Here is a 16,115-nt window from a genome sequence, read left to right as displayed (position 1 = left end):
AAATTCTTGGAACATCCTCCACTATAGATCTCAGTGTGGTCTCCAACCAGATGGATATGTGCTCTGTGACCCAATCCCTACCTGACACAATCCCTACCTGATTTAAGTATATTTCCTTCATTTTATTGTGGTTGTTATAACTTGGGGACTGATTTCTCAGATCTAGCTCTGTTGAAACTGTCTTGTGTGTGTGTCTGAAGCTCTGCACTAGTTGTTAAACTGCACTGAAATTCCTTTAAGTGTTAATTAGCTTGGGGGGTTTTCTGATAACTTTAAAACCTGTGTTGGTTACATCTCTGGTAATCATTTTAAGTAGAGTTGCTGCTACTGAGATTTGCCTGCATACATCAACTGGACATAAGCTGATTTAAGTATATGTCCTTCATTTTATTGTGGTTGTTATAACTTGGGGACTGATTTCTCAGATCTAGCTCTGTTGAAACTGTCTTGTGTGTGTGTCTGAAGCTCTGCACTAGTTGTTAAACTGCACTGAAATTCCTTTAAGTGTTAATTAGCTTGGGGGTTTTCTGATAACTTTAAAACCTGTGTTGGTTACATCTCTGGTAATCATTTTAAGTAGAGTTGCTGCTACTGAGATTTGTCTGCATACATCAACTGGACATAAGCTGATTTAAGTATATTTCCTTCATTTTATTGTGGTTGTTATAACTTGGGGACTGATTTCTCAGATCTAGCTCTGTTGAAACTGTCTTCCGCCCCCCTCCCTGTTCTTGGATGTAGTTTAAATTTGGTGGCTTTTGCAGTGCCCTGCCCACTGTAGATTTGGTCTAGGACACTCCCCCAGTCCCCTCTCTTTAGATTCTCTAATAAACCCTTTCTGCACTTGCTTTTAGTCCTTTTTAATTTAATTACATTTTTTTCATACTGTGTGTGGACTAATATTGCTACATACTCAAGTGTGCCAGCTTGCACTGCATGTGAATTGTTTTTATATTTACTGTCTTCTGTTTTTTTCCTTAAAAAAAAAAAAAATTTTTTTTTTCTTTGTGTAAAAAAAAAAAAAAAAAAAAAAAAATCTCTTGTTTTCCTGCCTTACTGAACTAGAGTAGTCCAGTTTCAGAGTTGCTGATCCCTGGGCTTTGTTTTTAGTTCCTGTTACTGATCCATTGCCTTATTAGGAAGGAGGGAAGTTTCTTTGCTTACCAGTGGGAAGCACTGAGCGCCTTTTGTCCGATTTGAAGTTTCAGCCAGAAACTAGTAGTCCATTGGTCGCTTTGGGCCAGTTCTAGCTCCTTTCAGCCCCTGCTATAAAACACGCTAAACACGCTTTTCCAGCTTGTACCAACTCAGCACAGATCCTCGTGGTGGCCTGCAGAGTGATCCAAGCGAGAGCTAAAAGAGTGACTTTCTACCAGATATAAGTATTTTTGGCTTTCCCACTGTTATTAAGCTAGCGACTGCATTTCACCTGTTTTACTGCTACTTTAAGTGATTTCTGCATTTTACACTGTTTATTGCACTTTAAGTTACTAATTGTTGCAAATTGTTTCTGTAGGCTACACACTAACGCGTGCTAGCCGATTTACAGCATTTATAGCATTTACTGTCTGTTTTTTCCTTGTCTCTGTAATAAAACAAAAAATCTCTTGTTTTCCCGCCTTACTGAACTAGAGTAGTCCAGTTTCAGAGTTGCTGATCCCTGGGCTTTGTTTTTAGTTCCTGTCACTGATCCATTGCCTTATTAGGGAGGAGGGAAGTTTCTTTGCTTACCAGTGGGAGGAAGCACTGAGCTGCCTTTCTGTCCGATTTGGTGAAGTTTCAGCCGAAACTAGTAGTCCATTGATCATTTTGGGCCAATTCCTAGCTCCTTTCAGCCCCTGCTATAAAACACGCTAAACACGCGTTTTCCAGCTTGTACCAACTCAGCACAGATCCTCGTGGTGGCCTGCAGAGTGATCCAAGCAGCAGAGAGCTAAGAGTGACTTTCTACCAGATATAAGTATTTTTTGTGGCTTTCCCACTGTTATTAAGCTAGCGACTGCATTTCACCTGTTTTACTGCTACTTTAAGTGATTTCTGCATTTTACACTTTTATTGCACTTTAAGTTACTAATTGTTGCAAATTGTTTCTGTAGGCTACACACTAAAGTGCGCTAGCCGATTTACAGCATTTATAGCATTTACTGTCTGTTTTTTTTCCTTGTCTCTGTAATAAAACAAAAAAATCTCTTGTTTTCCCGCCTTACTGAACTAGAGTAGTCCAGTTTCAGAGTTGCTGATCCCTGGGCTTTATTTTTAGTTCCTGTTACTGATCCATTGCCTTATTAGGGAGGAGGGAAGTTTCTTTGCTTACCAGTGGGAGTGGGAAGCACTGAGCAGCCTTTCTGTCTGATTTGGTGAAGTTTCAGCCAGAAACTAGTAGTCCATTGGTCGTTTTGGGCCAATTCCTAGCTCCTTTCAGCCCCTGCTATAAAACACGCTAAACACGCGTTTTTCCAGCTTGTACCAACTCAGCACAGATCCTCGTGGTGGCCTGCAGAGTGATCCAAGCAGCAGAGAGCTAAAGAGTGACTTTCTACCAGATATAAGTATTTTTGTGGCTTTCCCACTGTTATTAAGCTAGCGACTGCATTTAGCCTGTTGTACTGCTACTTTAAGTGATTTCTGCATTTTACACTGTTTATTGCACTTTAAGTTACTAATTGTTGCAAATTGTTTCTGTAGGCTACACACTAAAGTGCTAGCCGATTTACAGCATTTATAGCATTTACTGTCTGTTTTTTCCTTGTCTCTGTAATAAAACAAAAAAAATCTCTTGTTTTCCTGCCTTACTGAACTAGAGTAGTCCAGTTTCAGAGTTGCTGATCCCTGGGCTTTGTTTTTAGTTCCTGTTACTGATTCATTGCCTTATTAGGGAGGAGGGAAGTTTCTTTGCTTACCAGTGGGAGTGGGAAGCACTGAGCAGCCTTTCTGTCCGATTTGGTGAAGTTTCAGCCAGAAACTAGTAGTCCATTGGTTGTTTTGGGCCAATTCTAGCTCCTTTCAGCCCCTGCTATAAAACACGCTAAACACGTTTTCCAGCTTGTACCAACTCAGCACAGATCCTCGTGGTGGCCTGCAGGGTGATCCAAGCAGCAGAGAGCTAAAAGAGTGACTTTCTACCAGATATAAGTATTTTTGTGGCTTTCCCACTGTTATTTAAGCTAGCAACTGCATTTCGCCTGTTTTATTGCTACTTTAAGTGATTTCTGCATTTTACACTGTTTATTGCACTTTAAGTTACTAATTGTTGCAAATTGTTTCTGTAGGCTACACACTAAAGTCGCTAGCCGATTTACAGCAATTACTGTCTGTTTTTTCCTTGTCTCTGTAATAAAACAAAAAATCTCTTGTTTTCCGCCTTACTGAACTAGAGTAGTCCAGTTTCAGAGTTGCTGATCCCTGGGCTTTGTTTTTAGTTCCTGTTACTGATCCATTGCCTTATTAGGAAGGAGGAAGTTTCTTTGCTTACCAGTGGGAGTGGGAAGCACTGGCCTTTTGTCTGATTTGGTGAAGTTTCAGCCAGAAACTAGTAGTCCATTGGTCGTTTTGGGCCAATTCCTAGCTCCTTCAGCCCCCTGCTATAAAACACGCTAAGCGGCGTGTAAGCCTTTAAGGAGTTACCACTGTTGCACACAAGAGCAGCGGTTAAACAAGGTTAAACTATTTGGGCCATCTAAATTCCACTCTTCCAATTTTCCCTTAAAACTACCTTCCTCGAGCTGTACTGCTGATCTAACCAGCATATCCTATAACTGAAAAGTTCATCTCTACTTGATTCCCAAGTAGACTATTCTCTATCTGTAAAGCCTAGCACTTACTCCTACAGTACTTGCACCTTGATAAAGCACTCTTATTATAGATAGTACCCCACCAGCCTAAAACCCACTTCCCGGAGTCCTTTGAAAGTCTCTTTATCTACTACTTCTAGTATGTCGAGGATCAGTTGCTAGTGTCCTCTCCAGCTCAACTGGTGAACCTGGGAATATTGAGGCAATGTTACAACTGCCTCATGTACACAGACAATCCTCTCCTTCTCCCACAAAACACAAATACATGCGAGAGATGCAACTATACGGCCAAACTGGAGGCTGAGCTCTCTCAACATAGGACTGGCAAGACCAGACAGGAGGAGAAGGTAACCACACACAATACATACCCAGTCACACATGGTACCATCACAACTTCAAATCATACACATACTCACACAAAGACATACTCGGAGGCTCTGATCAAAAATTTACCAAAACAGCAGAGGCCACCAAAGCAGACACCCAAACAACTACCACCTCACGACCCAACACATGCAACACATAGACCACACAGTCAGAGTGTCAAACAGTCACAGCCCTTAAGGCCAAACAAAATGCCAGACACACTTGTCATTGGTGATTCCATAGTCAGACACACTGACGTCCCGCTCACCAGACTGAGTAAAGAGAAGGTCACAGTAAGCTGCCTGTCAGGCGCTAGAATGTCCCACATAACGCAAGCACTCAGGTCTCTCAACAGCAGGTACAAATGCGACTCAGTCATTGTCCACGCTGGTGTCAACGACCTGAGGCGTACCTCCGGACTACATGAAAAGGGACATCGAGGAGCTCTCTGATTATGTAGCCCAGGCAGGTATGACCCTGACCTAGAGCAGTATCCTACCTTCACCTAGAATGATGCCACAATACAGTGATAAGATGATCAGCTTTAATAATTGGCTTAAATTCTGGTGTCATTCAAGGGATCCAATGTCTGTCTGCCTGGGATGACATGCTGGACAAGCCACGCTGCTCAAGGGACGGCTTGCACCTGTCACCCTGGGCTTCCGGATATTGGCAAAGGCTCTTGCCACCCCATAGTGCCTTTTTAGGCAAGGCTCAAATTCTAAACCTACCACCCTAGAACACCAAAAGGAAAAAACTAAGGTAATGCTGCTCAATGCCAGAAGTCTCAATCTCAAGATGCACGCACTCGAGGCCCTTCTCAATATGGAGAACATCGATGTCTGTGCTGTGACAGAAACCTGGTTCAAGGCTCCTGAGAGCACCCAGCACTAACAGGTTTCACCTCATATCATGCGTTCCCCAAAATCCGGACAACACCAAGAAAGGAGGGTGTCCATATTCATAAAGGACACCCACACCACAAGGTTGGTGGCAACGCATGATGCATCGGAGACCATCCAGGTGCAATTAACCATAGGCAAGACTGCTCTGCAATTTGTAGCATGTTACAGGCCACCCTCTCAAACTCAGGAACCTCACATGGCCTTCCTGAAAACATTGGAGGATAAATGTATCTCCAAACACCATCATACTAGGTGACTTTAACTACCCTAATATAGACTGGGAACACTACTCAAGCCCGAACACTCTAACCCAAAGATTCCTGGAGTTCATAAACTCAAATGCCATGGAACAACTAGTCACCATCCCCACAAGAGGAGAAAACATACTTGATCTCATCATCACGAACATGGGATCAAAATGTTCAACACCGGAAGTATACCCCTCACTGGTGAGATCAGATCATAAACTAATCTCGCTGGAGGTCCTCATCCCGCCCCCACCTGAAACAGAAAAGACCACAGTGAAAAACTTCTCAAAAGCCGATTTCACACTTCTAAAAACTAGTGTGGTCTCCTTTAAGGCCCCTGAGCCAGTGGTAAACATTACTCAAACCGCTGAATCACTTACAAATGCCTTCTACCAGCACCTACAGGACTGCATGGATCAGGCAATCCCAAACAAAACTAAGACTCTCTGTACCAAAGGCAAGCGTCCAGTCTGGTGGACCCCAGCCATAAACAAGCTCTACAACAAAAGGAGGAAGCTACTACAAGATAGAGCAAAATCCTTGAAAGGTAAGACACCTTTGATCATTATAAGTAAAAACTAAGAGCTCTCATAAAATCATCCAAGGCAAATTTTGAGAGAAAAATCGCCAAGGACTCTAAAGAGAATCATAAGGCCTTCTTTAGCTATGTTAGAAACCTAGGAGGAAACTCCCAGATATGCTCAGAATTAGTTCAAAATGATGTGAAAATTACTGAACCTACACACATTGCCAACATACTGGCTGACAGGTTCAGTGCAAACTTCTCCCCTCCCCAAAAGGAGAGATATCTATTCCAGAGGATTGTAGCCCCCAAACATCTCCAACGCCCAGGTGAGAACTGCCCTCACTAAGGCAAAAACACAGCATCCATGGGACGGATGGTGTCCCCGGCTGTGTGCTTCATGAACTCAATGAGGAATTAAACCCACAGTTAGGACAGCTGTTTAATCTTAGCCTCACCTCAGGATACGCACCCAAGGAGTGGCGCACGGCGACTGTGGTCCCACTTCATAAGGCGGTGCCTCCACAGACCCTGGAAATTACCGCCCCATTAGCTTGACAAGCCTTATCTGCAAAGCCATGGAGAGGATCATAATGGAACTCATAAATAAAGACATAGGGAACTTGCAGACTTTGGATCCAACTCAGTTTGGCTTTGTCAAAGGCAGATCCTGCCTCTTAAACTTGGTTGACTTTTTCGAGACAGTCACCAAGGCCATTGATGAGGGAAAGGCAGTCCATACAGCCTACCTCGACCTGGCAAAGGCCTTCACACAATACCCCACTCAGGTATCATCGAAAAACTCATCAGCTTGAATGTAAACCCATACATCACAAGATGGGTTGCAAACTGGCTAAGTGACAGAACCCACAGGGTCAGAGTTGCTGGAGCCATGTCAGACTCAAAGCCTGTCACAAGTGGTGTCCCACAGGGCTCAGTCCTGGGTCCACTCTTGTTCGGCATCTACTTTTCTGAAGTACAAGCAAACACAGGAGGGTTATGGCTGACAAAGTTTGCAGATGACTGCAAACTGGGCCATAGTCGAAAACACATCTGACACAGATATCCTCCAGAAGGGCCTCACAGAAATGGATAACTGGTGCCAGAGCCATGGCCTGAAGTTAAACGCCAAAAAATGCATAGTCATACCCTTTGGGAAAAACAAGGCTACCCTAGCTACCATATAGGTGGCAATCCACTGAGCACAGAAAAGTCATCAGAGATCTGGGGACCCAGGTTGACAGTAGCCTTTCGTTTGACACTCATGTTGCTAAAGTAGTTAGGAAAACCTTCTATATCACCCACCTGATCATGAAGGGATTCACATCTAGATCAAGGGAGGTCATCGTCCCCTGTACTCATCACTTATTAGACCTATGATTGAGTACAATGCCCGTTCGAATGTATCTGACCAGACACCTGCTGCAGCTTGAAAGGCCCCAAAAGTTCCTCACCAAAAGGATAAAGGGTCTCAAAATATGTCTTATGCTGCCCGACTGAAAGAACTCCAGCTCTATTCAGTCTCATACCGCTTGCTCAGAGGTGACCTGTGCCTGACATATAAGGCCATGTCAAACCCAGATTTGATGAATATGCTTCACCTCAAAAATCTAGATCCCTCAGAACCACAAGGGCGGAGACTTAAACCTTGACACGGTTATAAATAGAACGTGCTGGAGGGACAGATTCATCACCCAGAGACTCCCTATGCTGTGGAACAAAATCCCGGTACATGTGAGGCAGAGCACCTCTCTGGTCTTGTTCAAGAGGAATCTTGACCAATGGATGGGAGATTGCAGATATACCCCAGGGATTACTTCAGCGTCACTGCTTGACAGAGGCACAGCAAAATGATAGGCATAGTTTTTATTCAAACTAAAGGGGTGGCGAAAGCCACATAACTATGGGCTAGGCTTATAAATGCCCTTGGGCAGATAGCCTAGTATGAACCTATGAACCTATGAACCTATGAACAATAGGTCTCAGGGGTGGGTCTTTAGCATCCTTATGAATCTTAGGGATGGCTTTAAACATCGGTGTAACAGGATTTTGTATGAATAAAAAATCTCTTAGGTCCTCATTAATAAAACCTGCTGAATACATGTTCCTAATAGAATTGTGTACTTTACCTATGTGGTTATTAACCATGATGGGATTCATCCTAATAAAAGTATGCACGTCACTAAGCATCACATTTAATTTGGAGCAATACATTGATTTGTTCATTATAACAATTGCCCCCCTTATCTGCTTGTTTCACAATGATGTTTTCATTTTGTGTTAATTCTTGTAACGCTTTTTTCTGTTCAAGGGTTAAATTATGAAACTTTTTCTTTCTAAAACTATTAAAATATTCTTCAAATTCTTGTTCACACATTCTAATGAAAACATTTAATGCTGGATTAAAAATTGGCATGAAAGTGCTAGGATGTTTAAGTTTTAAAACATTGCTTACATTTTCATTTGCATTACTAATAACATTTCTAGTATCCTGATACATCTGTTGTAACATCACATTTCTTGCGAAACTTAAAATATCTAAAATCACCTGACTGTGCTCTGCTAGAGCCTCCGGTATAAACGTTAGTCCCTTGTTGAGTACTTCCAATGTTATATCATCCAGAATAATATCTGAAATATTAACAACAATATCACCATTGTCACTGACCCCCCCTAGTCATTCTGACACCTTTCGTCTCTTGTGTTCGTTTGTCTGCGAAGTACTCCATCTGCGCACGTTCTTCTTGCGCACTGGTGCTGGCAGCATGGGAAATGTTCTGCTGTAAACGTTAGAAACATTCTTTGGTCTAGCTCCCTGCATTAGTCCAACATTGCTGGAATCATTGTTAACAGAATGTCCTTGTCGCATTTCCTCCATGTTGCAAGGCATACACACTGTGGTTGTTGTATGCGAGGGATTGACCGTAGAACCAGGAGGTGGAGGGCACGTACTCTGTTTACTATTGGTGGTGTTCTCTTTACGCGCTAATCTCTCAGCAATGGAAAAGTTCTGCTGTAAACGTTAGAAACATTCTTTGGTCTAGCTCCCTGCATTAGTCCAACATTGCTGGAATCATTGTTAACAGAATGTCCTTGTCGCATTTCCTCCATGTTGCAAGGCATACACACTGTGGTTGTTGTATGCGAGGGATTGACCGTAGAACCAGGAAGTGGAGGGCACGTACTCTGTTTACTACTGGTGGTGTTCTCTTTACGTGCTAATCTCTCCTCCATTTGTTGCTGGAACACTTCAGCCCTATTGAACAACAACTTGTTAGAGACATTCAAGAGTAACAAAAGGATATGGAGAATCGCTTTTCGGAGGAGCATCAGGTGGAGAGATTAAATAATATTTTTTACTCAGCGTCAGTGTATTACAGCAAATTACAACAAATTAAGACCAAAAAATTAGAGCGAGATCTCAAGGATTTCTCCCTGAATAATATATTCAGTTGGCCTAGGGGTAGAGCGGACACTATTGAGAGGCATATGGGCGCCACCAAGAGGGAGCCAGCCCCTAACCAACAAATGGAGGAGAGATTAGCACGTAAAGAGAACACCACCAATAGTAAACAGAGTACGTGCCCGCCACTTCCTGGTGTCAGAATGACTAGGGGGGTCAGTGACAATGGTGATATTGTTGTTAATATTTCAGATATTATTCTGGATGATATAACATTGGAAGTACTCCAAATTAAATGTGATGCTTAGTGACGTGCATACTTTTATTAGGATGAATCCCATCATGGTTAATAACCACATAGGTAAAGTACACAATTCTATTAGGAACATGCATTCAGCAGATTTTATTAATGAGGACCTAAGAGATTTTTTATTCATACAAAATCCTGTTACACCGATGTTTAAAGCCCTCCCTAAGATTCATAAGGATGCTAAAGACCCACCCCTGAGACCTATTGTGTCAGGTAGGGGTTGGGTCACAGAGCACATATCCATCTGGTTGGAGACCACACTGAGACCTATAGTGGAGGATGTTCCAAGGATTTTAAGGGACACAGCACATTTTTTGGGTTCTGTTTCAGAATATTTATTAACAAGTAATGAGACAAGGTCAATGTTTGTGACATTGGATGTTAATAATTTATTTACTGTTATTGACAATGTCTATGGAGTTCAAGCAATAGAACAATTATTATGCTGTAAAACACAGTTTAATGATGATGAGGTTCAATGTGTGTGTAAATTATTGCAAGTAGTTTTGGAAAACAACGTATTTGCTTGTCAGGGCATGTATTATAGACAGAAACAGGGTGTTGCCATGGGTACACCCTCTGCCAATTCGTACGCCAACTTGGTATTGGCGCATTGGGAGGATCAGGTTATATTTAATTCTACACAGGCATGGACACAATATTTGCGTTTTTATGTACGTTTCGTAGATGACGTTTTTTTCATATGAGATGGAGATGTACAACAGTTAGAAATGTTTGTTCAGTATTTAGAAGATAGTTCTGCATTTTTTAGATTTACCTTTCATTATTCCACCAGTAATATAGATTTTTTAGATGTTAGAATAGAAAGGGATGTGATGGGGAAAGTTACCACGTCACTGTTTAAGAAAGAATGTTGGTGTAACAACTTACTTCATTATAGTAGTATGCATCTAAGACACACTTTTGATAATATAGTTAAAGGTCAAGTGTGTAGGATTTCCAGGATATGCAGTGGTGATGATAACAAATTTAATGAGGAAGTGGAATGCTTCCAACGGAATCTAATAGGTAGAGGGTATAAATCTGATAGGACTAGCTCCCTAATAGATCATAGTAAAATGAAGAGGAAGAATACAGCTAAACCATGGATGAATAGAAGGATGCATGAAGGGGTAAAGAAAAATAAAAATAAAACATTTACCAAGGGAAATGATAGTGAGGGCATTAAAATGGTCCTCACTTATAGCAGTGACGTGGGCAACATTTGTGATATCATTAAACGACACTGGCAAATATTATATACTGACCCAGAGCTTAAGACACAAATAGGAAATGCTCCGAAATATATTTTTAGGAGGAATAAGAATCTAAAGGATATATTATGTAAGGAACCCAGTAATAAGAGAAATATTAAGATTAATAGTAAAGGTACCTTCCCATGTTATCAGTGCAAGGCTTGTCACTTCATATTGCAATCTCAAATATTTGTACATCCCAGGACAAATAAACAATATGTTTTTGAAGGATATGCTGATTGTAAAACCAAGAACTTGGTATATATAGCTGTATGTCAAGAATGTGAAACTTACTATGTGGGGAAAACCAATAATATGTTTAAGACCAGAATTTACAAACATTTATCAGATATTAGACTTGGTAATGAGCGTAATGCTTTGGCATTACATGTGAAGGGTAACCCTACACATTCTTTTCTATTTATGGTGATACAGGTTGTGATTCCAAACACCAGGGGAGGCAATTTGGTAAATGAAAATGAATGTGCTGAAACCAGGTGGGTAGTGCGATTAGGAGCAGATAGGTCTCCTGGTATTAATGGGTATATACCTTTAAAACCCATCCTAAAGAAAAGGAGGGCTTTTTATTGAAATGTGATAGGCTGATATTTATTTTAAATATGTGAGGTTTTATACTGTGTGTTATCTGATGAAGGGCATATGGCCTGAAAGCGCTCATCTGTGTAAATAAATTTTTTTGGTACTTTTATCGACGTGGTTGTCCACTGTTTGCTTGTTTTTGGATATTATGCTCTTCAATGTCGACATTGCTAACTGCAGCTAAGTACACCCATGCAAACACGCGCAAATACGGGCAGCTATATCGGGAATTAGAAAAAAAAATTAAAAGTTTTACTTTTTATAACTGTACTGGGGGTTTACAATGTGAGGGAGTGTAGTGTTGGGTACGTAGACATTTGAGCAGACTCGCTCATGTGTGTTGACATTTCACAATTCAGACACTTGCAGGGGCGTGGACCTTTGGACTGCTCGGCAGTCAGACACGCCCCCTGCCTTCCTGCACAGTCCGTGTTAGACTTGGAGTGGAGTCAGCATGCCCTCATGAATATGCATGGCACGCTGACGTCATACAGTTCAACTGCAGTTTCCGAGTAAGACTTATTTAGTCTTACACGGAGGATTCGTGAATCCGTGATTTTTAGTGGAAGTGGCATTATGCCATAGAGTAGTGATGATTACTGTTAAGTTTAAGTTAAGTTCATCCATTCTGAGCTTCTGTTAGTATCTAAGGACAGCATGAAGGGATAATGAGTTTTTTATACTGTTTTGTAATATATGATCTTTACACTTATATTGCATGTAGGTTTTATGAGGTATTTGGTAGTTATCACTGAGCATGTTTATTTAATGGCACTTCTATGTGAAATGGTAGTCATTTTCCTTTAAGAAATATTTATTTTTAGAAAATGTGTATGCGTGAAGCTCTATAAATTTAGACATATGCAGGATTGCTTGGAATGAGGGTGGATGTTACTTAAGACCCCAATTAAGCTTCATAGTGTACGGAAAACTAATATGCTCAAAGACACATTTCCAACTAATTATCAAATCTTAAAAGTAAGGAAATGACACATTTATATTTGAATGTGGGTCTACAAATTGTAACTGGATATTAGATTAACTGTATATAATACGTAACAAAGAAAGCTTAAAAGTTTCAGGTTTTATTTAATTCTACTAGAAGGCATTAATTCACTTAGCCATTGTGTAACAGTATTTTTTTTCAAGTTGATAGAAGGAATTTGAGTTCTGTAGTAGCTGTGGAGTGTATCAAAATATCATTGTATATGCCAGAGAAAATGTTTAGTAGTTGTCACATCATGTGGTAGAACAATATCATTTTTTTATTTTAATCCAGTAATCTGAGTTATATAAATTGTCCAGCAACTTACTTGTTTTACAGTGTCTCCTGGAGATCTTTTAGCTGCTGGCTGTGCTGTCCAAAGGTAGGGTCATGCGTTCTACTATGGGCAGGGGAACACAAGTCAGATTTATATAAGTATAAGTTAAGCAAGAAATAATATCCAACAGGTCTGGCATTATCAGGGAATTAACTCACACTCAGTTGGTGAAGGTCCTTACCACCCCCTGGATGAGCATTAATTCTCTGATAACACCCACCCTGAAGGACATTATTGTGCCTAGGGAATGGGTTGTCAGCTAATTTGTTTTGTATTTGTTTTTTTTTAATTACTATACTTTTTTTATATTTCTAATATAAAGTAGTTTCGCCACCTAATGTTTCAGACTTGATATGTAATTGTTGTTGGAGGAAGTATTTTACATCCAAAATATAAGTAATGAAAGTATTTATTGCCTACACACACACACACACACACACACACACACACACACACACACACACACACACACACACACACACACACACACACACACACACACACACAGCCATATCCAACACTAGGTGACCTAGGCTGATGGCTGGGGGTGTGACCCGCTGGCCGGTGGATGCTACAACATTTTATTTTAATTTTAAAAAATTTAAAAATCTTACATTTCTTCTTTAAGGACACACTTCATATGCAACTTCAGTACAGAGCATGCATGTGGCCACACTTAACTTTTCTTTCCCTTCCTCCTGCTGCTTGTCACATGGAATTCAAATGAGAAGAACAACTCCATGAGCGAGACAAGTGAAAGAGCCCATACATTCCTTCCTTTGTCGAGTGAGTGTGTGTGTGTGTGTGTGTGTGTGTGTGTGTGTGTGTCCTTCCATCCATCCTCAACCCCTTTCCCATTTTTGCACATGGGGTTGGGGTGTCACTTTAACTGTGGCAGTCATCTACAGCAACAATTCCCAAAGTGGGTGGTAACCCCCTAGGGGTGGTAGAACAATCCGGGGGGACAGTTGTGGCCTCAGGAGCAAAAGGGGACATTGAATAAAAGTAAGGGGGGGAGTGAGAGCAGAAAGCAAAATTAAGTAGTGAAAAAATGTATAACTAAAAATGTTTTTAAACACTTCTGCACTTAACTATACACATATGCAATCATGCATCGTCACATCATAGCAATCAGCATCCAAGGCCGGCAGCAGGTGTTAACAAGCAAAGTATTGGTGGGAGGCCACTTTCAAGTCATCAGGCTTTTATGTGATAAGTCCAGCACACATCGGCAGGAACATGTGCATGTTATGACTTGTTCACTGTACAATACTATGTGGATCTGTATACAATTCTCATCACAGTGTGCATGCTATTAGCTTACAAAGGTAAGAAATACTATACCTGGTGCCCCTTTCTGTGAGATATGCATTTTTGGCAGTTTTCATTGCTGTCACAATTTCAGGGATTTATTCATATTATGACACAGCAACCTCCTGGCACCTGGGTTTAGAGCTAAAATTAGAGCTGCATGTTGTACGTGCATCATAACCATCAGGCTAAGATGTAGATTTGCTGTTGTTCTATTGGCAGAATTGGAACATTATTGCAGGGCTCGAATGCTCATTTGAGTTCGCAGATGCAGGATTTCTTAAATGTGTTCTACAATGTTTGTTTTAACAAAAGCTAAATCTGCTCAAGTCCCTCAAGATCCACATATCTCATTTCACAGCCGGGTAAGGTACATATTGTAGTCTGTCTTCAAAAATAATAATTTTTCCTCTTTTTGCTGCAGGATTCTTCTTGATTACTATTGTAGTAGAGGCAGCAAGAATCCTGCAGAGTGATGTTCAGCCATCACAGATAATTCTAGAATAGATGGATATTTCTGCTGCAGAACCTGAATGCAGTTATCAGAAGAAAAAGGTGTTGTTAATAACTGGATTTTTAAGTTAAGTTTCTGCATTTCTGGTAGAATCCGCAATGAATGTAATAATAATAGTAATAATAATAATCTTAAATTCATTAGGAACATATGTATATATAAACACATAAATTGACAATAACAAACTTCAGTTAATCAGTGTGTGTGTGTGTGTGTATGTGTGTATATATATATATATATATATATATATATATATATATATATATATATATATATGGTTCTAGGTCATAAGCTCGACAGCCACTCTCACCGACAACAAAAACATCGACACCACATTATCGACAAACCAGAAACACAACAACTCACATGCCCGACAAACAAGTAACCAACGGTCCACAAACACGAAACCCCACACACTGCACACACCACAATAACAACAATCAACTAACAAAACACATCCCCTTATCCAAAAACCACACACAGAACACAAGCACACCAAAATCCTCACAAACCCACACTAAACCTCACACACACAACTACGTCCAACCCTAACCCAAACCCTTACCCTAAGGTCCGTCACTATCGCACACTCAGCTAACCCGTGCCCTAATCCTAACTCACTTAACCCACCCCTAATCCAAAAATACCACTACCGCACACTTACATAACCCGCGCCCTAACCCTAACTCACTTAACCCGCCCCAACCCAAAAAATACCACTACCGCACACTTACATAACCCGCGCCCTAACCCTAACTCACTTAACCCACCCCTAACCCAAAAAATACCACTACCGCACACTTACCCAACCCGCACCCTAACCCTAACTCACTTAACCCACCCCTATCCCCACAGACTGTCACTATCCACACTTACCTTAGTCGCACCCTAACGTCCGTCACCACCGCATACTCACACAGCCTTCTTTCCAACTCACTATCCCTGGCGTCGGAGTTTTCATCCGTAGCGTCGGTCTTCCGAGTGTCGATCATCTGGCGCCCGCTCATGCATTGTCGGTAATCCCAGCTGTCGATCTTCTAACCTACACCCATATATATATATATATATATATATATATATATATATATATATATATATATATAGGTCCATAGGTTCATAGGTTGGTACTAGGCTATCGGCCCTAGGGCCTATACAAGCCTAGCCATAACTGTTTATATACTCATTGCTATATATACATTCATACATATACATATATGGTTTCACTTCATAATCTTGAAATGCTGAAATCTCGAATTCCAGCATTTCGAGACCATAAAGCCTAAACCATACAAAACCGAAACTTCACAAACACGAAACCATAAACCCGAACACACAGCATACACCACACACAAACCACAACACCCATACCACAAAACAAATACACACAAAAAACAAAACACAAAACATGCAAGCTCCCCTGCACCCCACACGTGGGGTGCTCCACCACCCACACCCCCTACTTATATATATATACTAATCCCGAGATCGCACAAACAGTAACAGACAGAACACTCACACCCACACATTCCACAGTCCCTTGCACACACACACACACACACACACACA

Source organism: Protopterus annectens, chromosome 2.part1 (genome assembly GCF_019279795.1).
Source record: "Protopterus annectens isolate FY-2018-M chromosome 2.part1, PAN1.0, whole genome shotgun sequence".
Lineage (NCBI taxonomy): Eukaryota > Metazoa > Chordata > Ceratodontiformes > Protopteridae > Protopterus > Protopterus annectens.
Note: the sequence above shows the minus strand (reverse complement) of the source record.